The sequence below is a fragment of the Sus scrofa genome, chromosome X (genome assembly GCF_054392235.1).
Source record: "Sus scrofa isolate SSC_HxYL_T2T_F1_AM1 chromosome X, Sscrofa_HxYL_maternal_Yorkshire_Landrace_v2.0, whole genome shotgun sequence".
Taxonomy (NCBI): Eukaryota; Metazoa; Chordata; class Mammalia; order Artiodactyla; family Suidae; genus Sus; species Sus scrofa.
In genome coordinates this window covers 14,697,101-14,722,101 of record NC_139401.1, presented here as the reverse complement: position 1 = coordinate 14,722,101, position 25,001 = coordinate 14,697,101, and the positions used below count along the sequence as shown (strand labels likewise).

The 25,001-nt window shown below is 38.9% G+C and overlaps 1 protein-coding gene across 22 annotated transcripts in view; it reads left to right on the top strand.

Annotated features, from left to right (window-relative positions):
• FANCB (FA complementation group B) overlaps positions 1-25,001 on the top strand; it is a 742,096-nt gene that overhangs the window by 350,803 nt on the left and 366,292 nt on the right. For 19 of the 22 annotated variants that reach the window (XR_014835726.1, XR_014835725.1, XR_014835754.1 and 16 more), the window contains one exon: positions 7,527-7,606. The gene's annotated coding sequence lies outside the window, so the exon portion shown is untranslated. Of the gene's footprint in view, positions 1-7,346; positions 7,427-7,526; positions 7,607-25,001 lie in introns of all 22 variants that reach the window. The other 3 variants (XR_014835723.1, XR_014835728.1, XR_014835755.1) reach the window with 2 other exon arrangements.

Sequence of the window (25,001 nt, the reverse complement as noted above, 5' to 3'; positions counted from 1 at the left end):
TCTCTTTTTCTCTAAGTTTCTATATCTCCTCCTCCTAGAATTTCTGCCTTTTAATCCTCATAGTGAAAAACATGATCACACCACCACTCATGGATTTATATCACCTCATTTTAAATAAGTAGAGTCCTGATAGGAACTGGAATTTCAATCCCAACTCCAAATATTCAGGGGAGGTTATCTATTTTGTCTTGTCCGAGTCACACATTTAAGTCTGGACCAGTCGTCTGTGCACAGGAAGCTAAGGCCATATCACAGAAAATGGGTGCTGGGGAGCTTACTCTTACCTTTTGGGTGGGAGTGGGGTGTTGTCCTGAAGAAGGATTCTACTTCAGCCGAGATGATACTATTGAATGCTTTGCTTTCAGGAGACCTAACACTGAACATAAGTCTAGAAGCAAGAGATCCTAGAATTATTGGTGGATAAACTAGAATATCTCTTGCAAATATAACCCTTCCCAACCATGATTTTGGCCAAAGCTGCATATTCAAACAAAAATAAGCCTTCCAGTGGGCATCTGACATGCATACTTTGTGTTGTGAATGAAACAAGACCCGTATACTTTTGCTTTCAGATGACTATGTGGAAAGTTTAAATAAATGCCCCTTTTTTAAGTTGGCTAGATTTTTACTGTTTTTTACTTGTGTGTGTGTCTTTTTGTCTTTTTCTAGGGCCACATCCGTGGCATATGGAGGTTCCCAGGCTAGGGGTCTAACTGAAGCTGTAGCCGCCAGCCTATGCCAGAGCCATAGCAATGCCAGATCTGAGCCACATCTGCGACCTACATGACAGTTCATGGCAACACTGGATCCTTAACCCACTGAGCGAGGCCAGGGATCGAACCCACAACCTCCTGGTTCCTAGTCAGATTTGTTAACCACTGAGCCATGGAGGGAACTCCTACTGTTCTTTTTTTTAATTAAAGTATAATTGATTTACAGTGTTTCTTCATTTTTGTTGTATAGCAAAGTGACCCAGTCAGTACTGTACAGTGGGACCCATTGCCCATCCATTCCAAATGTAATAGTTCGCACCTACTAACCTCAAACTCCCTGTCCATCCCACTCCCTCCCCTCTACCCACTGGCAGCCACAAGTCTGCTCTCCACGGCTGTGATGGGTTTCTGTTTTGTAGATAGGATCATCTGTGCCATATTTTAGATTGCACATATAAGTGATATCATATGGTATTTGTCTTTTCTGTCTGACTTACTTCACCTAGTATGAGAATCTCTAGTTGCATCCATGTTGCTGCAAATGGCATTAGTTTGTTCTTTTTTATGGCTGAGCAGTATTCCACTGTGTATGTATACCACATCTTCTTAATCCATTCATCTGTTGATGGACATTTAGGTTGTTTCCATGTCTGGGCTATTGTGAATAGTGCTGCAATGGACATAAGGGTGCATGTATCTTTTTGAATGAGTGTTTTGTCCAGATATATGCCCAGGAGTGGGCTTGCTAGATCATATATCTTTTTTTTTTTTTTGAAAATTAAAAACTTGGCTTGTATTCTCACTTAAAAAGTCATCCTACCTTTAAATGGAAATGGGCCTCAGATGGACTTAAGCATGGAGTCCAAATTTTCTACAGAAAAGAACTTAAAGTCTGCTCTAAATCCTGCATGAGAACCCAGAGATCACACCCACTCCCCTGATAAACAGGTTATTGGATATAAAAGAGATATTTTGACCTTGGGAACTTTACTGGGAGGTGTTAAAGTCGACTGCCATTTAGCACCATAGCACCATTCTGGCCCTGAGGAATGTCTGGGTCAGAGATGAGGGGCAGAAGACATGTGATGACATCAGATTCCCAAATATCTTTCCCTTGAAAGCACTTATGTCATAGGTGTCATAGCTCATAATGACCAAAAAAACAAAAAATAAAAAAGAACAATTGCCTTCAGTGGGGCCAGATGCAGGGTTCTTGGGACAGGAGTGAGTCCTCTATCCCCTGTATTAAAACACTCAAAGCTGGTCCATTCTTACCATGGATAGTAGAGAATTTTCAGGGAAGTCTAGATTTATGTGTGTCCCCCTTCTTCTTTCTTCACAGCCCAAACAAAGTGGATAGAATGGCTAGAATAAAAATCACTTTGATGCATTGGGGGAAGAGAAGGTAATATAATAACTTGCTCCTTTGTCCAATTCCTACCAAACATATACAGTTTCCAAAAATGTTTCAATCTCTGCTTGTTGTAGTGAAATTTCCAATAACACAAGGCACAATAATAAATGCAGGCCAGTAGACTCAGGCTGAGACCTAGCCGACCCTTGGAGGAAGAAATGATTAATAGTATCAGAATGACATCCTCGAGGGACTGATCTGCTATCTCCAAGACAACAATAATCTGACTTTACAGAACAAACAGCACCACTAGACTGGGACTTGAGCCATCTTAGCACATTCTGAAGAAATGGAGGAATGAAAAGAACAGCTTTAGAATCACAGTCAGGAAACATGCCAGTAAGACAATGGTTGGAGTGCACTTGGCAGGCTTTAGGGAAATGCCAGCTAAATCCAATATGTTCATTACACAATGCAAGCGAAATCTGAGCAAGTGGAAACCCAGCTGAAACAAATGGAGTTGGAAAGCAGTAATAAAAAAAAAAAAAAAACCAATCAGGAAATGGCGTAAATGTGGTTAGAAAGCAGTAATAAAAAATCAGGGAACCTGGGGATTTCTCAGAGCTTGTGGACCAAATAAAAAAGGCTGGAATATATGAGGCAGTGGTTCTCAAACTTGGTCCCTGGGGGAGCAGCGTCATTCTTCAAATTTTTTAGCAGTGCAGTTTCTCAGCCTTGTCCCAGTCTTGCTGAATAAGATCCTCTGGGGGTATGGGTCCAAAAGGTGTGATTTAACACGTGCCCCAGGTGCATGGTATTTAAGAAGCATTCATGGAGCTCCCTTGTGGTGCAGCAGGTTAAGGATTCGGCATCATCATTGCAGCAGCTCAGGCTACTGCTGTGGCACATATTTTATCCCTGGTCCAGGAACTTCCACATGCCGTGGGTATGGACAAAAAGATGCATTTATTTTGTTCACTTGATTGGTCATTGGTGATGACATATCCAGGAAGAACTTTGGATAGAAACCAGGTGCTAATGAGTTGAAATCTGTACTGATTGTTAGTGCAATTCTCTGTATGGTTCCACCTCTCAGGCTCCCAGAATCATGGTAAGATTACATTTCTGGGCCCCACTACAGTCACCATCTGATTAGTTTGGCTGATGAATTGTATGGGGAAGTCACTTGTATCCCTTTAGGGTTGAAAATTTCATAACATTCACAGCTGCTTCCCTCCACCACAGTAACCACCAAGTTTCGTGGTGTGCTACTTCCTTTGGATGGATGGGTCCAGAAGTGAGGAGACCTGCATAAGAGAAAAGCGTATCTTCACCATTGTAACATTTCCACAGAAAAGAAAATAATAGACTTGGAGAATAGACTTGTGGCTGCCCGGAGGGGAGAGGGAGGGAGTGGGAGGGATTGGGAGCTTGGGGTTAAAGGATGCAAACGATTGCTCTTGGAATGGATTTACAATGAGATCCTGTTGTGTAGCATCGAGAACTATACTTACATCGCAACACAACAATGGGAGGAAAAGTATGTACACATGTATGTGTAACTTGGTCCCCATGCTGTACAGCGGAAAAAAAAATAAGTTAGAAAAACTAAAAAAAAAAAAAAAAAGAAAAAAAAAGGCATTTATTTAGCATGAAGGGAGAGATGTTATATATTTGCCATGTATGGATGGGAGACAAAACAAAAATGTTTAAATAAATGTACTATAAGCATATTCCCTAAGAGTTCTGGTTTTCAAAAGGCAGGTCATGACATATTTTTGGGTCGTGAAATATATCTAGGTCACTGATCAGCATTTTAAAAACTTGATTAGAAAAATAACTGTTGTAGAGTTCCTGTTGTGGCTCAGTGGATTAAGAACCCGACTAGTATCCATGAGGATGTGGGTTTGATCCCTGGCCTCACTTAGTGTGTTAAGGATCTGGTGTTGCTGTGGTGTAGGCCGGCAGCTGCAGCTATGATTCGACCTCTACCTTTGGAACTTCCATATGCCACAGGTTTGGCCCTAAAAAAAAAAAAAAAAAAAAAAGAAAGAGAAAAAAGAAAAAAAAGAGAAGAAAAACAAAAAACTAAAAAAAGAAAAAATACTTACTGTACTTAGGGTACTTTCTCCTCAAAATCTTTTCTTTCATCTGTCTTCATGTATATGTATGTGTGTGTGTGTTGGATTGGGATGTAAAAATGATTACCTTGAATATAGGTCAAAATGTTGGAGTTCCCGTCGTGGCGCAGTGGTTAACGAATCCGCCTAGGAACCATGAGGTTGCGGGTTCAGTCCCTGCCCTTGCTCAGTGGGTTAACGATCTGGTGTTGCCGTGAGCTGTGGGTGTAGGTTGCAGACGCGGCTCGGATCCCGCGTTGCTGTGGCTCTGGTGTAGGCCAGTGGCTACAGCTCTGATTGGACCCCTAGCCTGGGAACCTCCATATGCCACGGGAGTGGCCCAGGAAATAGCAAAAAGACCCAAAAAAAAAATGTTGTCAAAGCCACTTGTCTAAGATAGTGATTCTTAAACTTGAAGGTACATAAGAAGTACCCAGCTGAGTTAAAGATGAATTTCCAGGGCCTCAGCAGAGATTGTGATACACTAGACCTGAAATGGACCCAGGAATCTGCATTTTAATAAGTGCTCCAGCTGGTTCTGATTCACTAGAGATCTATGTCAAGCCATAAGTTTCTAGGGTAGAGATGATAATTAATATTAATTATAAAAATTTAACAATTCATATTAAATATTTTGAGCCCAAATTAAGGCTAGGCTAAAGGCTCTGGAATTTATAAAGTTGAATTGGACATGGATCCTTCCCTCAAAGATGTAAAAAATATTTAAAAGCAGTCGTTCGGCCTGCCTGATTTGGAAAATCTGCAAAAGAAGGAAAGGGTACAATGTTTTGGGGCTTTTATTTGCCACTTACAATCCAATTAGTAAGATTGGATATATATCGGGTCAATCAGAGTCTCTGCTAGCACGTATAGTGCCTTTTGTGAATAGTGAAAAAGAGCTACCATTCTGGGCAGAGGAATTAGGAAAACACACACCTAATAGGGCAGAGGAATTAGGAAAACACACATCTAATAGGTCATCTAGAAAGAGTTGCCCCTTCCTCCACATTAACTTAGGCTCAGGCCAGGACTGTGGTTCTGTGTGGTAGATTACAGCAAGAGTCACAGATAATTCTTTTGCGCCTATACTCTTTGGTACTGCCCTCCTATACTAATTCTGATTGTTGTTAAGACATGATTTAGCCAATGGGACATCAGGAAATATGGTGCAAGCAGAGACCTGAAAATAGGCTTATACATTAGAGTTTGCCCTCTTGCTATTCTCAGTAACTTTTCTTACCATGTAAACAGTCCATTCAAGTTAGCCATATGGATGCTGAGAGTCTAAAAGGGCAGAGGTCTCTGTCATCCCAGCCATCCCAGAGATGGCCCTGAGGCCATCCTAAACCAGCCACCTCCAGCCCATCCATCGGCTGACTACAGATGAAAAAGCAAGATAGCCAACATCAACCAAGCCTAGAAGAACCATCCAGCTGAGCCCAGCCCAGACTGCCAACCTATAATAACCATAAGCAAAAAAAAAAGGTTATTATTTTAAGCCAATTTAAGTTATTATTTTGAGGTATTTGGTGAAGGCTAATGAGACTCTTGGCAAGTAAGCTCTGATTGGAAACAGTGTTTATTCAAGCCTCCAAACCCAACAATCTATGCAGGACCCAAGCCGAACCATTACACATGGCAGCCTGAGGTGCCAAGTGTATTAAGCCAGACCAAGCTAGACTGCAGGGTAACCACCAATAAATCTCTGCTTGGTAGAGTGGTTGGATTCTGACTCTCTGTCCATAAATGAGAGAGTGAAATGACTCAAGAAGAGCCTGGTGAGCTGGCAAACTGAATGATATAATGATAAGATCAGACTCAGTCAATGCATAATAGATTGTATAGCATCACAAAAATTCCAGATTGACTGTTGTAATGAAGGCGGTCATTGTACACACATGGCCTCTTTGGGCCTAAAGATTACTTCAGACCATTTTTATTAAGCAAACTCTGCATATTTAGAAGACATAATTACTTCAATATTTTATTATCAATCTGAATCCTGTGCAAAACCACTCTTAAAATGTGGTCCTTTGTCACAGAGCAGCAGGAAATAGCCAGTCAACTCCCATGGCATTTTCCCCTCGTGCTACTCCTTATCACACCATCACATGTGAAAGGAAGAAACTGGAATCTCCCTTCCATATTTTCTTCCATTTGGAAAGTTTTCCTCTTCTAATCTGAAAGTTTCCTTTCATGATATTCACAAATACCTGCATTGATCACAGGAAAAGGAAAATCATACCTCTGCACAGTCCCCTGTATGCAGAAATGAAGTGTGGGCAGGCTGGTTTATCATTCTGAAGTGGGAGTGAACAACTGGTGAATGAAAGATGAGTTAGATGCATAGAAGATGATAAGACACGGAGATGCCCACAGCATAAGGGCAGCGCCTTATACACCTGCTGGGGACAGAAGGAAACCTGGAGCAATCCTGAGAACAATCAGCAACACTGGTGGTCTTTAATGAGGTCCATGGATAGGCCAGAACTGGGATGCAGAACCACTGGGATTAAGTGTAACAATTCATGTATATGAGTGTGTGTGTGCTTTTATCTGTGGAAAGGGTTCTGTAGCTTTCATCCAATTCCTAAAGGGATCTTTGTCCTCATTACCTTTCCACCAAAAGCTAAGAACAACTATAGTAATGGAATCTTAATTTGTGAGCATCCCAATTTGTTAGAGGATAACTTTGTTTTCTTTTCCTTTATTTGACAGCTTTATTGAAGTGTATTTGTTGTATGAAAAAAATGCACATATTTAATGTATACAGTTTGATGGGTTTGGACATAGGCATACCACTATGGTACAGTCACCACAATCAAAGGAATAATCATATCTATCACCTCCAAAAGTTTCCTTGTATCCCTTGTGTGTGTGTGTGTGTGTGGTGAGAACATGTGCCATAAGATCTACCCCCTTCAGTAATGGTTAAATGTGTGTTACTGACTGTATACAGTATGTTGCATAGCAAATCTCTAAAACTTACTCATCTTTCATACCTGAAACTCAGTATCCATTGAGCAAGGACTCATGGGGAGCTGTTGTTCAATTGTTTTTCTTTTTAAACCAGACCTTGATTGTCCTTTACATGGAAGTACTTTGCACTCCATATGGAACATGAATTCTTTCTTTCCCTTGACTTTATGATGAAATTAGATGTGTGTCCCCATGGGAAAGAAAAAACCTTCCAATTGTTACTTTCGAATGTCTTGGCAAGAAAAGGATCAAGTGAAGAGGTGATTCTCTCCCCCAGTCTCCTCTCCAATTTCCCTATGGTCTCTTTTTAATGTCTTCTGTGGTCCTTGTACCTATTAGGATTTTTTTTTCTGACCTTAGGACCCACGTGATGATCTCTGCCTCTCTCCATGGCCTAAAAGAATTGATGTGAGTGCTGGAGCTCTGCTGTCTTCTTGTATGTGAGTATTTAACAGAACTGAGATACTCAGTATACTAGCCTTCCTCTCAATCCCCAACACTAAAGTCATGCACCTGGTCTGAAGGTCCTCAAGTTTGAGCTGTGATGGTACGGAGAATGAATCATTCCCCTCTTCATCTGAATCTGAGCGTTTAGAACAATACCCACTTGTCTCATTTACCAAATGCACTTAGCAACCCTTTATAAAAGAGATGCTTTGCAGGATTGTCAAAGGTTTCTCCATCCTACCATCTCCAATGCTTCCCTCCCCCATCAAAAAGCATTTATTAAGCACTTAGTTATTCATTGTTTTGCAAATCATGGTTGTAAAGTGGATTAATGCAAAAAGCCTCTATGATTCTTTGTTACAGTAGAAAGCCTAGCAACTTTGTTTACCTTATATTTTATGTTAGGACTCTAGTTGCAATTCTTTCCCTACAGTTTGAATGATTTATATGACAACAAAGCCTAGACAGTAGGAACACAAGGGTAACTATTATAATGTCCTTGCAATCACCAGCAGACCCTGAGTTTGCTTACCATCTTCCCTCTTTGGCAGGAAGTATTAAGAGATCAAGTACTTCCTGCCTTGGAATTAGGCTCTTCTATGTCCTTATGGCCAGAATGTTGATTATGACACAGATTTTTATTTTATTTTATTTTATTTTATTTTATTTTATTTTATTTTATTTTATTTTATTTTATTTTATTTTATTTTATTTTATTTTATTTTATTTTTAGGGCAGCACCCATGCCATATGGAGGTTCCTAGGCTAGGGGTCTAATCAGAGCTGCAGCTGCCAGCCTACACCACAGCCATGTCAGATCTGAGCCATGTCTGCGACTTACACCACATCTCACCAAAATACTGGACTGCTAACCCCCTGAGCGCAGCCTGCAACCTCATGGTTCCTAGTAGGATTTGTTTCTGCTATGCCACAGTGGGAACTCCTGACACAGTTTTTTAGAATCCAGATTTGTGTGTCTTTACTGATATCACTAACTTGTCTAATATCTCTTGCCTTTCTTACCTGAATTCCTGGCTTCAGAGGCTTGGCTTATTCTTTTGGGTTTTTTTTTTAATGATTTTTATTTTTTCCATTATAGATAGTTTACAGTGTTCTGTCAAATTTCTACAGCACAGCAAAGAGACCCAGTCACACATACATATATACATTCTTTTTCTCACATTATCCTCCATCATGCTCCATCATAAGTGACTAGAGTTCCCAGTGCTATGTAGCAGGGTCTCATTGCTTATCCATTCCAAAGACAGTAGTTTGCATCTATTAACCCCAGCGTTGTGGGGGGAGTGCCTAGAACATAGTAAGTATTCAGTGAATACTGGCTGTTAAGATTAGCCTACCTCAGCATTTGTTGATTTGTGCTTCCTGCATACTGTTTACATCTCCCACGCTAGGGGCACAGAGTCTCTGAGTCAAAAAGAAGAAAGAGGACTATAATCATATTGTGAGCTGTAGTGTAATGACCAGTACTTAAATGAGAATAGAGTCTCTGTATTATGCTTTTAGCCTTATGTTTGTTCAAGATATTACAATACCACATATGTTTAAGGTGCCCTTCTGAGCCTTTCTATCACCATCAATTAGGGCAACACATGTTAATTAAGCACTTTACTCTTTTTTCACATGATTTATTAGGTCTCTTTTTGTTAATGTGTTTGATAAAAAAGAAAAGTAATTAAGTAGGGAACCGTGGCAGTAACATACTTGGCATCAATTATTAAAAATAAAAGTTCTTAGGATGACAGCCTGATTTTTCATCCTCAGTTGAATGTGAGCCTTGGTTGATGGCAAACCATCTAAACTAAAACTATCTCTAATTCTTAGATTCACTGTTAATTTTTAAGTGTATTAAAAGGAAATATATTTTGATATTTGCAATCAAAATACCAGTGGCTGGCCAAGGAAGACTGGTATTACACCATCTGCTTTTACCCCTTAATTAAGAAAGTCAATGAAGAGTTCCCATCATGGTGCAGCAGAAACAGATCTGACCATGAGGTTTCGGGTTCTATCCCTGGCCTTGCACAGTGGGTTAAGGATCGGGCATTGCCGTGAGTCAGTAAAACTCCTTTCCAGTCAAAAAACCTGTGGTTTGTCCCTTAAATATCAGTAATGAGACTCTGTAGGATGGGCTTTTATGAAAATAATGACTACACAATTTCAGTGGGGAGAAAAACATTTTAAGGGGAAAAAAATTCCCCGTATTTCTTCTTTGAATAACTCGTTTTTCTAATGGAAGGATTCATAACAACCTCAGAGGTCATTGTGTGGATCTCTCATTTTTCTAGGCAGTGCTGTAAACAAAATCTCCTAGAATTTGTTCTGGCCTTTTCAATAAAAGCTCCAATGTGAAGACTATTATCCAAAATTATGATGAAAACTGCTGTTTGATGAATCTGTAAAATGAAGATCATCATCTCCTACCCTCCAAGATATTTAAGATGCTATGGGTTCTCAATATCTGATACCTAGTGAGTTTTAATGCTTGGAGTCAGTTGAAAGACACTTCAAAAGTCACCATCAATTAATTTTGCAACAGAGTAGGGTATAACTATACAAATCAATTGGATGCCACTGTCCGAATATTCATATAAAATAAGAATTCAGCCTTGTGCTATTATAAAAATAATATATCTGACTATAATGATGAAGTTAATTTTCTACTTTGCAATTTATTACTCTCTTTCATTTTGAGACTATTTTTAAGCTTCAGTTATTCTACCCTGTATAGAAAAATTTTGTATCTGAAAGTTCTTATTTAGAAAAATGGGCCAAATGAGAAAGCAGTATGGTCATCTGCAAATTGGAACATGAGACCTGATGAACAAGAGATAAAAATCTTGACTTAAGAATGAAAATAGGAAGTTCCCATTGTGGCTCAGTGGCAGCAAGCCCAGCTAATATCCATGAGGATGCTGGCTCAATCCCTGGCCTTGCTCAGTGGGTTGAGGATCTGACGTTGCTGTGAGATGTGGTGTGGCTTGCAGATGCGGCTTGGATCCTGCTTTGCTGTGGCTGTGACCAGCAGCTATAGCTTCGATTCAACCCCTAGCCTGGGAACTTCCATAGGCCACAAGTGTGACCCTAAAAAGCAAAAAAAAAAAAAAAAAAAGAAAATAATATAGGATATACTTTAATTTCTGGAAGAATCTCTGTAGAAATATTAATGGTTGTAACTCTCTTAATAATTATACATTTTTGGTTCTTCCCTATTTTTCAAATCAAATTCTGCAATAAAAGTACACTGATTTAGAAATTAGATTGAGGTTATTTTTAAACCAGATTTTATCAAGCTGAAACAGTAAGAAATTAAAAACAATATACACCTCAATGTTTTTTTAATTTCAGTTTTTGGTGTAGGAGATTTCTAGATATTCCTCATTTAATTTTGGTAATCGGATATTGTACTAAACGTAGAAGTAGCCTTAAAAAGCATCTACATTTCCCAAAGTTAAGTTCTGTAGAACATCATTAATCTTTTGAGATGGTCTTTGTAAAAAAGTTTCCACAATCAAATTAGTTCGGTAAATACTTCTCTCCCTATTCAAAGGCTTCACATAAAGAATTCAAGAAGCTTGCTTTGGAGTTCCCTGGTAGCCTAATGATTAGGGATCCAGTGTTGTCACTGCCATGACGTAGGTTCATTCCCTGGCCTGGAAACTTCTGCATGCCACCAGCATGGCCAAAAAGAAGAAGAAAGAAAGAAGCAGCAGCTTGCCTCCAACTTCCCAAGTGATTACAGATCTGGCATTGTCACTACAGTGACGTGGATTCAGTCCCTGGCCCAGAAACTTCTGCATGCCACAGGTGTAGCCAAAAAGAACAAGAAGCTTGCCTCTAATGAAACCTGTTTTAAGTGTACTTAAACAGATTATCTGCGTACCTCATTTAAGCACAGACAGAATTTTTCCCCATAACTTCAATTAGTGTGCTCTCACACTTGGCTAAGTGCTAATCTAGATTAATCCTCCAGAAGGAAATTTATTCAGAGAGCTGTTGCCCAAGATCCAACAGCTAGTTTCCAATGTCATTGGCACTAGAACTCAGATATTCTGACTCCCTGGCAAGTGCTCATTTTTATTAAACCCAAGTGTCCAACACCTTTACTCAAAGATGAGGAAGTGCCAATTCCTCCTTCCATATCCTTCCAACAGTCCTTTCCTCACCTCTAGGAAACAGAGCAGGCAAGATTCCTTCTGACATTTCCTTCCAAGACTCAAGTCAGCCTAACGCTGTGATACATCCTCATGTCTCAGAACATTTGGATGATTATAAACAGACTTGAATAGTTTATCAACTGACCCACTTAAGAAGGAAATTTCTGCCTCACCCTTTGCTATTCCCATTCCTGCTAATTTGAAGTGCTCCTTTCCTCCCCAATAACCTTGAAGTAAAGGTGTTTTTTTTTTGTTTGTTTGTTTTTTTGTCTTTAAACACTAATGCCTCTTGAAGGCCATTTATGTCACACTTCAGGAGTTTTTTTCTCATTACCTGAGGAATCATGAGAGGGAAAATTTCTATCCATCTGGGAACTTCAGTGAAATACATATTCAAAGTAGTTACTGGTTATCTCCACTAGTTCTATTTTCTTATCGTATGTAGCTTCAGTCATTAGACACACAGGCCCATCACATCACCACACCTCCCATTTGGAGCAGCTCGCCCAGTGGTAGTAAATTATGTGTTGCTCACCTATTGTCTAAAAATTCAGACCTTCCCATCTTTCCTTCATTGTCTGTTTGACTTCTCTTTTTCCTTTATTTTTTCCTTCCTTTTCTATATTCTAAGACTGATTTAAAGAACATTTTGCACCTCCGTTTAACAGTATAGCTCCACTCCTCATTCTGTGGTGTGTGGACAAAAAGTTTAGCTATCACTTTGGGAGTTGTTTAGAAATGCAGAATCTTAGGCCTCACCCAGACCTACTGAGTCAGATTCTGCATTTTAACAGGATCCTTATGGGATTGTGTGCACCTTAAAGTCAGGAAAGCATTGGTCTAGGGTACGCTACCACGCAAGGAATTCATTTGGGAGGCAGAAGCTAGAAAGAATACATTTACCTGCCTACTCCTTCTGAACCCTAGCATTCTTTATGGTTCTGAAATAGACACCAAAGCTAATGTATTAGGTGTGTGAGTTTTCAAGTCTGTGAAACAGAACCAAACCTGGAGACTTTCTGAAACATTTGAAAGGCCACATCAAAATATAGCCGACATGACTCATTTAGTCCATTTGACTGATGTCATGTAAGCTAAGAAGCAGCCTCCTTGCCCTCTAGGAACAGACAAGTGGGCAGTACGGCTCAGCATCCACCAGAGCTGGAGAGAGGTGTGGCTGGAATAAATGCAGCCCTCTCGTTTCCCCCAGCTGAACAACCCTGGGCAAAGCATTAGCATGCACAGCAGAGATTTAATCACTCCCCAGTTTTCTTCCATCCGGGCATTTCCTCCCTGTGATTTCCCTGACGCTATCTTCTTGGGACTCATGGGGAAAAGGGGATCAAGTCTTTGATGCTTCCTTGATTTAAACAAAACCCCCAAAGTGTGATTTTCCTCAGGATACCAAGAAGGGGTGTGTGTGACTATGTACTAATCTTATTTGATAAGGCCGCAATTGATTCCTTTTTTCCATGCATTTTGAAGCTCTGTATCTTAGCAGTAGCTTTCTCTAAGGAACTTTACACAAGCACTGCTATCTTAGCAGTAGCTTTCTCTAAGGAACTTTACCAGGAAAAAAATCCCTGTGAGGTAAAGGGATCAATATTTATTATGCCCAGTCTAAAAGCCATTGGAGATAATGCAGGGAGAGAGCTAAGCATGGTGAATTGAATCTCAGACTACTAGTTCCTAGCTACATACTCCATGTAGTGGTGTCTCCAGACTCCACATTTTAGAATTAAGGAAAACTAACTTCTCAGTTTCATTAGGTTTACTATTAGATAGTCCTAACCATCCTCTCTGTTTATAATAAGCAAGTCGATGGATGCCAAGAAGCCATGAAGATGTATCTTAATCAATACAAATTTCAAGGGTAATGAATAACTAAGCTTCCAAGCTACTAGTTCCATTCATGCTGATGTCCCTGTTATTTGGCTCTTAATTACTTAATTATTAATTAACTTGCCACTTCATCTGTGGTCAGTAGACATACACACACCCTCCATCTAGTGTGGGGATTCTGAATTTTCCTTCTCAGGGGTTATGTTTTAGTTAGCCAAAGATCAAACATCCAAAATCAAACAAGCAAGGAAATTTGAAGCAGAAACTCTGTGGGGGTTGCCTGGAATGGAATAAAATCAAGAATACAAAGTCTGGAATAAAACAGTAAGGATTGATATATTTCTAAAGAGCAAGCACTGGGGCCCATTTCTAGTTGAATTTGAAATCCATGGGTATATATCCAACCAGGATGTCCCAGAATCTCTTCAGGCTGAACAAAATTGTGATAAGGCAAAACAAAGAGTGTGACATTCCTTCCCTAAAGACTATATTTTACTTTACCTTGAGTCTTCATCTAAAGAAGTGACTAATTGGTGGAATTTGTTCCTATTGAGATCAAGAAGTAGTATAGAATTTGGAGCAAAGAGGCTTTTGTTTCCTTTCAGTACACCTCATCCAGGCAACTGCCAATTCTGACTGTGTTTAGAGCAAACCTGACGGAAAGTAAAGGACACTGTAGGGCACAGGGAATTCTACTCAATATCTCGTAGTAGCAAAGAAGCTGAAAAAGAATGGATATATTTATAACTGAATCACTTTGCTACACGTGAAACTAACACAACGTTGTCAATCAACTCTGCTTCAATACAAAATTTTAAAAAAGAAAAAATAGAGGACACTTAGTAGAGTGAGTACTAATTTTTCCCACACCTAGGTTAGAATATCAGCCTTCTTAAATGCAGATTTTTTTAATACAATGGCAGATATAGTTAAGTATTTTCAAATGCTGCTTTGCCCAAGGCATTCAAAAGCATGCAAGAGAATTAGTCATATGAAAATAGCTTTGAAAATATGTGATCAGAATATTTTTTCAAAGAAAACAAAAATTCTTTTTTTTTCTGATAAATTACACTGCCCTTTTTATTAGATAACTTTTATTTATTTATTTATTTATTTATTTATTTATTTTTTATTATTTTCCCACTGTACAGCAAGGGGGTCAGGTCATCCTTAGATGTATACATTGCAGTTACAGTTTTTTCCCCCACCCTTTCTTCTGTTGCGACATGAGTATCTAGACATAGTTCTCAATGCTATTCAGCAGGATCTCCTTATAAATCTATTCTAGGTTGTGTCTGATAAACCCAAGCTCCCGATCCCTCCCACTCCCTCCCCCTCCCACCAGGCAACCACAAGTCTCTTCTCCAAGTCCATGATTTTCTTTTCTGAGGAGATGTTCATTTGTGCTGGATATTAGATTCCAGTTATAAGTGATATCATATGGTATTTGTCTTTGTCTTTCTGGCTCATTTCACTCAGGATGAGATTCTCTAGTTCCATCCATGTTGCTACAAATGGCATGATGTCATCCTTTTTTATGGCTGAGTAGTATTCCATTGTGTATATATACCACATCTTCCGAATCCAATCATCTGTCGATGGACATTTGGATTGTTTCCATGTCCTGGCTATTGTGAATAGGGCTGCAATGAACATGCGGGTGCATGTGTCTCTTTTAAGTAGAGCTTTGTCCGGATAGATGCCCAAGAGTGGGATTGCAGGGTCATATGGAAGTTCTATGTATAGATTTCTAAGGTATCTCCAAACTGTTCTCCATAGTGGCTGTACCAGTTTACATTCCCACCAGCAGTGAGAAAACAAAAATTCTTAACTCTGACTCAAGTACAGTTAAAAAGACTTGAGTGGACCAAAAAAAAAATTTTTTTTGTCAAAATTCTCCCTTCCCCTGCAAGAGCCATTAGGTCCACTTAGTTTTATGGCATAGAACTATCATATCCTTACAAGAGAGACAGTACATACTCTATTCAAACTCTTCCAATGCTAAGAAAAACATAAAAGTCCAAATTTATTTCTCAGAGACTAAGCTAACTCTGACATGCTAATCAGATAAGGACAGCCCTACTCCCTCAAAAAAAGCGTTATTAACCATTCTCATTTAGGGGTATACTACAAACATTCTCAAATTGAATATTAACATGGATTCTAAAAGAATAATACATCATATCTAAGAAATACAAGAATAAGTCAACATTAGGAAACAATTCACGCAATCAAAGAGAAAAAAGTTGTGATCATTTTAAGAAGTTTATGTGCTAAAATGAAACAGAAATTAATGGTAAAATTATTAGTGATGAACAGAAAAATGTCTCTTTAATAACATGAGCAAGCATATTTATCAGGGACCAAGAGCAAGCTTCTTACTAAGTAGTAAAATAGAGACATTCCCATTAATAACAGGGTCAAGTGGAGTTCCTGTTGTGGCTCAGTGGGTTACGAATCCAATACAGTATCTGTGAGGATACAGGTTCATTCTCTGGCCTCGCTCAGTGGATTAAGGATCCAGCATTTCTGTGAGCAGTGGTGTAGGTCACAGATGCAGCTTGGATCTGGTGGTGTTGTGGCTGTGGTGTAGGCCGGCAGCTACAGCTCAGCTCCTAGCCCAGGAACCTCCATATGTTACGGGTGCAGCACTAAAAAGAAAAAAAAGTGTCAAGTCGGTGATCCCTGCCATTCAACAATTTTTTCACTGTCTTTCTGGGCAATAAGAAACCTTCAATTATAAGAATCATTGTTGAAAACAAACATTACTTTTAGTCAAGCAAGGGGATTATTGAGCCTTAACTGGGCACATTTACCCTCAAAAATTTTTGCAAAATAATTTCTTAAATTACCAAATTGCTCATTAAGTAAAGAGAAATTCTTTTTCACCTTTTAGAGGTGCACAATATCATCTGATGTGTGCTTTTCCAGACGTTTCTCTGAAGTATTGTGCCGACACTGGTTCTATCTTGTCCTGACGTGAGGACTATGATTATCTTCTATTTGTCAAATAAATCTAACATCAGAGAGTTGAAAAACCTAACTTGACACTCTCCTATTGCTTTCTACCTTCTATAGTTTCAGAAATAGCAGTATCGTTCATTTTCCAAGGGAGGTTTTATATCTTTGATCCATTGCTCTGAACTGTAATGGTTCTGATTTAGAAGCAAAGCTACTAGCCCACCTGCAACAGGGAACCGGTTTAGCCAATCACTGTTCATCCTGAACAGAAAAAGTAAAGATATATTCTTAGCAGTGACAAGTTAACAGAACAAACACATTCGGCTCAACATTTACATGAGTAATATCTATGGAGTTCTAATTAGAAACATTAATTAGGAATGTTGAATGTATAAAACTTGGAATGAAAGGGCTATTTTGAGAACTTAAATTTTCTTTAAATGTCACTCTTTCATATTTATAATCTCTGTTGAGCTTATGTTTTATATTCTCCTTTAGTGCTGTGAATCACAGTATATTAGAGATAAGGATGGCCTTATTTCAAGTGCTTTGTATTTCTATCGATGCCAACAAGCTATGTTTTCTTAGCCTAGCCAAGCATGTGTAATTAGGAAGGACAGTGGCATTTGCAAACAAAAATGGTAAGGCGGATGGGGATCACTATAATTTTCCTATCTAGTGACATTGAGAAATTATCCATAAGGGAGAGTATGTTTTGTTTTACCTTGAGGCCTTACATTTAATTTGAGGAAAGAAGACCCAAACCACAGTGGCCTTGAGCATGAAAAAGAAAAGTTATAATCTACTGAAAGCTTGTGTATAAGAAACCATTCATGCTCTCAAAGTATGTGGATCTGAACTAGTTTTTTTAAACTTTTTATTTTGAGCTAACTATGGATACATACACAATTTTAAGGAATAATACAGAGATATCCTCTGTACCTTTTTATTCAGTTTCACTCAATAACCTCTTGCAAAACCATAGTACATTATCACAACTGGGATGTTTCCCTAGATTTTACTTGTAGTCATTTTTGTGATGGTGTCAAGGTGAGTGCGTGTGTGTGCACGCACGTGCTTGGTTTTAGTTCCATTCATGTTTATCACATAGATAGGTTTGTCCATCCACCGCTATAGTGAACATTCTAAACAGTTCCATCACCACAAGAATCCTCTGTACTGTCCTTTTCAAAGCACAGCTACCTTCCACCTGCTCCCTCATTTCCCTGTCCTTAAACCCTGACAATCACTAACGTATTCTCCATCAAACAATTTTTTCATGTCAATAATATTACATAAATGGAATCCTATAGTATGTAATCTTTGGGGACTTGCTTTTTTCACTCAACATACTTCTCATGAAATTTGTCCAAGTTGTTGGCAGGTATCGATAGTCTATTTTGTTTATATGCTAGTACAGCTTATTAGTAATATTCTACAGTATGGATGCAGCATAGTTTGTTTTATCATTCACACATCAAAGGGCATCTGTGTTGTTTCCAGTATGGGTTTATTATGAATAGAGCTGCTCTGAATATTTGTGCGCATGTTTTGTAGGAATCTAAATTTCCATTTCTCATGATTAAATTCCCAAGAATTCAATTTCTGAGTCTTATGATGATTGTAGGTTTAGTTTTATAAGAAACTACCAAACTCTTTCCCTGTACCATTTTGCATTCCCACCAGCATGAGTAATTCTGTTGTCTCTCCACATCCTTGCCAGCGCTCAGTGTATCACCATATTTTATTTCAGCCAATAGGATTGGTGTACACTGTACTTTTAATCCGGGGCCTCTCATCCTCAGCACTATTGATGTGTTGGATGGGATAATTCTTTGGTATTGCGGGGAGGGCTAGCCTTATGCATTGTAAGATGTTTAGCAACAGGCCTGACCTCTATCTACTATATGCCAGTAGTTCCTTGCCCCCATTGTGACAACTAAAAAATGTCTTCCGATATCGCTAAATGTCCCCTTGGGGGCAAAAGTTTCCCCTCTAAAAATCACTGTAATCCATCATGACATTCTAAATCTAAGTAAAACAAGATCTCTAATGCTCATTTATCTCCTCTGGGCTCTTTCCCTTTTGGAAAATTAAAAACTTTTCTTAGCCATGCACTCCCCTCCTCCAAACAAGCTCCTTAACTCATCACCCAGACCCATGAGATTATAAGGCTGCTCTGATGACTTACTAGACTAAGACCAAAGTGAAATTGCTTTCATATGATTTTAACTATTAAGTCTTGCCCAGACTATTAACTCTCAGATCATCTCCATTAGCTACAAATGTGCCTGCTCCATCTTGTTTAAAAGCGCTAATCTCATAAAGGAGAAAATTCAGAACATTTACAAGATGAGAAAGGAGAGAAAAATCTGGATGATAGGGAGCTGATGCAGATCAGGATAAATCCAGGATAAAACAGATAATGCTACCAGCTGGGGAAAGCTAGAATGCCAATCTAAACCTGCAGAGTTTTACCTCCTAGTGTACAACTCTGCCCATCACTTCAGGTATCTGTCAAAACTCTCATTCTCTCATTTCTCAGTCAGTTAAAATGCTTCTCATCTTCCAAATCTCAGATCAAGTGGTATATCTTCTGTAACACCTCCAATCCTCCCAGCTGGAACAAAATCATCTTTTCCCTGGGATTCTGCCAACATTTATCTCCTCCTCAATCTTTACCAGGACTTAGGTCATTCTGACCAGGCTTTGGTTATGTGGACATCTTTCTACATAGTGGTCTGGCCAGCTTTTTTCATTTGATTTCTCAATGACTTAAAGACCAGAGCATAAGTGCCTGTACAGGGGTACAGTATAGTACATAGAAGGCAAGAGAGGGAAATATGTAGAAGCAACCAGCAGCTCAAAGACAATGGAAGAAAGGGTGATTTCCAAGTCAGCATGTTTAGGGGGCTTTAGGGCTAAGCTCATCTTGGAATTTGAAACCAAATAATTTATGGGATCAGGGGAAAACCTGTTTATTTTTACAATAAGGGCGAAAGATCTGGGGCAGTGGCTCTCAAACCGAATCCTTTGTAAGGCCCCTTAAAACACAAGTGCTTGGTCCCACCCCAAGAAATTTTGATTTGGTGTCAGGAATGGACCTGAGAATATGCATCTGGAATAGCATTCCAGGTGATGATGATGCTGGTGGTCCCACACCACACTTTGAGAACCACTGTTCTAGCTAGCTATGTTGACAGCATGAGCTTACCATCAAGGTTACAACATAGCCTGTGGAGGTCATCCCAGCTGCACTGCAATGGAGAGGTATTAGGAGAAGTGTTTGCATATGGGGTCAAACTAGTTAGCACCTCCTCTTTGCTAAGACAAGCCTAGAATCTGCCCAACGATCATGGTTTCTGGGCCTTTTTTAATGACTTTAACTAGACAAATCTTTGATGAGACTTCCTATTCATCTTTGTATCTCTGAAATGCTTTCAATTAGTAAGCAGAGGACACTCAGTAAATGCTCATTAAATTAAAAGAAAACGGATAAACTTAATATCCTTTCGGTTCTTACATGTTCCTTACACTGAGTAGTAAAGTTGCCCAATAAAAGTTTGTTGGTCTTGCTGCTGCTGCTGGCTGCTGCCATAATATCCTTCTTAATCTGATACCAAACAGGGTGCTATCTATGGAGGACATAGGATGAGGAAATAGTGGAATGAGTAATCGTTTTGAGGAGATAAAGGTCTGTAAAGCTAATCTAGGCTTCACATATTCCCCATCAGCTATTTAACTAGTGGACTCCTAATAGTGATGATTAGATAGGTAAATATGTGGATGGATGGATGGATGGATAGACAGACATGTAGATGTAGAAATAAACCCACTCCCCTTCTTGGGTTCTCTAGCAGGCCTACTCTAAGATGGCCCCACGGATCCCCACCTCCTAGTATCCATACCCATGTATAACTCATACTCTTTGAGTATGCCTGGACCATCATAGCAAGTTCTTCTAAAAATTGAATACAGAAAAATCATAGGATGTTACTTTATCGAATGAAAGTAGCAAAACTTCCAAAATCACTGTGATTTCTTTCCATCTTACTTATACTCATTCTCTCTTGCCTTTTCATGTATACATGCTAATATATCCAGATATGATATTGGGAGATGCCCTGTGGAAAGGCCACATGGTCAGGAATTGAAGAAGGCTCTGATCAACAGACAATGAGGAACTGAGGCTATTAGTCCAACATAGGTCCAACAGCCTCACTAGTGAGCTAGGAAGCAAATCCCTCTCAGTTAGCCTTGAGATGACAGTGGCCTTTGTTAGAGACCCTGATACAGTAGACCCAGTTAAGCCGTATATGGATTTGTGACCCCCCAGAAACTCTGAGATAATAAATGTATACTGTTTTAAGCCACTAAATTTGGGGATAATTTGTTATGCAGCAATGAATGCAGGAGTTCCCAATGTGGCTCAGTCGGTTAAGAACCTGACACAGTGTCTGTGAGGATGTGGGTTAGAACCCTGGCCTCACTCATTGGGTTAGGGATCCAGTGCTGTGGAAAACTGTGGTGTAGGTCGCAGATGTGGCTTGGATCTGGCATTGCTGTGGCTGTGGTGTAGGCTGGAAGCTGCAGGTCTGATCTGACCCCTAGACTGGGAATATGTATATGAGAATACAGATTCTTATCTAAAAATGCTACATAATACCATCACTGTGAAGAGCAATATGGTGGTTCATCAAAAAACTAAAAATAGAACTACCATTATGATTCCGCAATCCAAGTCCTGGGCGTCTTTCTAGAGAAAGCCATAATTCAAAAAGATACATGTGCCCCAGTGTCCATTGCAGCACTATATACTATAGCCAAGACATGGAAGCAACCTAGGTGTCCTTTGACAGAGGAGTGGATAAAGAAGTTATGGTATATACATGTATGTGTGTGTATGTGTATACACATACAATGAATATTATTCATCCATAAAAAAGAATGAAATAATACCATTTGCAGCAGCCTGGACCTAGATATTATTATACTAAGTGAAGTAAGCCATACAGAGAAAGACGAACATCATATGAGATCACTTATATGTGGAATCTAAAAAAAGGATACAAATGAACCTAATTGCAGACAAGAAAGACTCACAGACTTTGAGGACAAACTTATGGTTCCTAAAGGGGACAGGTGGGGGGTGGAGGGATGGACTGAGGGTTTGGGATTGGCATATACACGCAATGGGGACCTACTGTAGAGCATAGGGAATTCTACCTAATTATCTGTGATAATCTCTATGGGAAAAGAATCTGAAAAAGAATGGATGTGTGTATATGTACAGCTGATTCACTGTGTTGCACAGCAGACATTATCACAACATTGTAAATCAACTATACTTCAGTAAAACTTTTTTTTTTGTCTTTTTAGGGCTGCACCCTTGGCACACAGAAGTTGCCAGGCTAGGAGTCCAATCAGAGCCTACACTACAGCCATAGCAATGTGGGATCCGAGCCACATCTGTGACCTATACCACAGCTCACGGCAATGCCAGATCCTTAACCCACTGAGTGAGGCCAGGGATCAAACTCGCATTGTCATAGATACTAGTCGGGTTCGTTAACCACTGAGCTATTCTAAATCAACTATACTTCAATGAAACTTTGAAAAATAAAATTAAAATGTCACATAGTTAGCATCTTTTACATAGCATCAAAGAAGTCATGTGCTTGTGTGTATGATCAGGAAGGATTCCAGAAAAGTTTTTGATTCCTCCCTAGTGGGCATAATCGTATTTCCTGTCATACAAGAATTGTTGCCCATCTGATCCCCTAAAAGTAAACACTAAAATTACCAGGTTAATTAGGGTTGTTATTATCATTATTATTCACACTTTCCAATCCTAGTCAGGCCATCCTATTCACCTTACAACTGATTGACAGTACTGTAGTATTTGTAATGATTATTAGTCTTACTCTTTTTGGTGTACATTTCTAGCTCATATTTTCTTGCAGACTTAAGTGAAACTCAAGAAGAATGTGGCTACACCCCAGCCATGGCTAGAGTCTAAAGTACTCAAACCATACTTAAACACTTTTACACATGAAGAATAGCAGACAACATTCATTCACTTAGCCATTTAACTTTCACCAGCTGTTTACTGACTGCCTACTAGGAGCCATGCACTGTGCCAGGAACAGTAATGGGAAGATGGCCATGACCATAATGTATTCATGTTCCCTTTTAACTTTACAATAACCAGCACATGTACCCCTGCCCCCCAGTGATTTCTTTTTAGCAGTGTCTGTGTAGCAAGTCTCATGAGAACATGACCATGTATGAAATACCCTCAGTGAAAAAGCTGATTCTCAGGAATAGATACAAAATCCGCCATTGGCGTGTACTTTTACTAGTCTTTAAAAATGGCATCTGACTTGAGATTTGAAACTCTCGCTAACTACTTCCCAAGGTGCCACCATGAGGGCCACGGGAAGATTCTAGGGGCCTCTCTATAGAGATGAACCCCTGCAAGGCAGACATCAGTGTGTGTCTGAAATGGATTCATCTCTGCTTGCACAACTGGCGGATAGCACAACCACATTTCATAATATCCAATGTTCCTCAGGGTTCCCAGAGATCATAGGAAGTGAGCGAGAGACAGAATATGCTCGGGAGGCACACAGCTTATAACGGAAAAGCAATATATAAGTATTAAAATAAATCCAGAAGAGGCAATTTGGCAATGCATATGAAAAGACTTAATTTGTATTTTGCATATCTTTTGATCTAGCAAATCTACTTCTAGGAATTTATCCTAAGGGGGGAAAAATCATAGGACTTTGAAAATCTGGTTACATGGGTATTTGCTAAAATTATGTTCATGAGGGAAGAAATTGGAAACAGCTTAAATATGCACCAAGTATGGACTGAGTAAATGAATTATTACATAATTCACAGTGAAATGTAATCCAGCCACTAAAATAATATTGTGGGAGAATAAGAATCATTAATAAGGAAAGTGTTATTGTTCATTTGTATATTATAAAGTATAAAAGTAGGTTAAGAAACATGTATAATATTTTTATGTTTTTTTAAAAATGTGTGTTTACATCTGTGTATTATAGATACCTACAAAGAGTGAAAGTGTAATAGTGGTTCTATCTAGATGTTAAGTTTATGGAAAATTTGAATATTTTTATTTAACTATTGTCTGTTTTGCTACAATGAGTATATATTGTTGAAATTAGGGATAATTTAAATTTCATTAGTTTCCTTTGACTATTGTCTATATTTTCTACAATGACCATACATTATTTAAAATCATTAAATTATAATTAGAAAAAGAGATCAATTCACTGAACATCTACATTAAAGGGATTTTTAAACCAAATCTTGAGGTTTTCGGTACACAGAAAAGGGAATATATGTAAGCATCTTCAATACTACCTTGTGCCCAGACACTTGAGCTATCACTCAAAGGCAATATAAAGTTAAACAGTTTCAAATGTCACTGTCAGGTAACAATTCTAGGTCCCGTGAGCTTCTGTAATTGGGACTTTCCTTCTGTCAATGAATGAATCAAAACGAACTTATATTTGGGCTGGAGGAGGAAAAGGAAATGGCCTTTCAAGGAGGAAGGGGAGAGGACAATTCTTTACACAAAGACAAACAAATGCCACCTGAGATAGGTCCTCAAAGGCAGTTCAAACTTAGATGCATTCTGTTCAGGGGCATTGGAAGGTTTTCCTTTGTTGTTGTTGTTGTTGTTTGTTTTGTTTTGTTTGTTAGTCTCACTAGGCAGATAAGTCAAAGAAACCAAAATTGTAGATGTAAATTTAATAGGTATAGAAATACTTGGTCTCTTCCTGAGACCAAGCAAAACCTTCTACCAGGCAGCTGATTTTTATTTTAAATCAAAATAATTCTTCACATTTCAATAATTTCCCCCTCTGAAAATTTTTCCATTTCTTTTATCTGAATGAAAAAGAGAATGTTTCCACCAGAGTTCAGTTGAGGCATACCTAAAATATGAAAAACATGTAATTTAACAAATGCTTTGACTCGATTGTGTTGCTTCTTTCTAGGTGACACAAAACGGCCTAAAAAGATTTACACTCACTAAGTGTGCAGAGAAATCATTTATTCATTTATTCACTTCACTTAAATTTACTTATCACCCACAGTTAAGGTATCCAGAATAAACAAATAATAGAGACCAATCCTGTCATACAGGAGCCCGCAGTAAGAGAACTGGTGGGGCAGTTGAGAAAGAAGACATGCTAAAGTAAGGCAGACAAACAAATCCCATTTTCAACATAATGGATTAAATGCTTTAATAGGGTAATGCCCAGTGTGAATGTTCTGGAAGACCAGGGGACAGATATTTTTTAAATACCCAAATGAAGGAGGCATTCCTGAGGCTTCCAGAGGAGGAAAGACTTTAACTGAATTTGAAAGGATG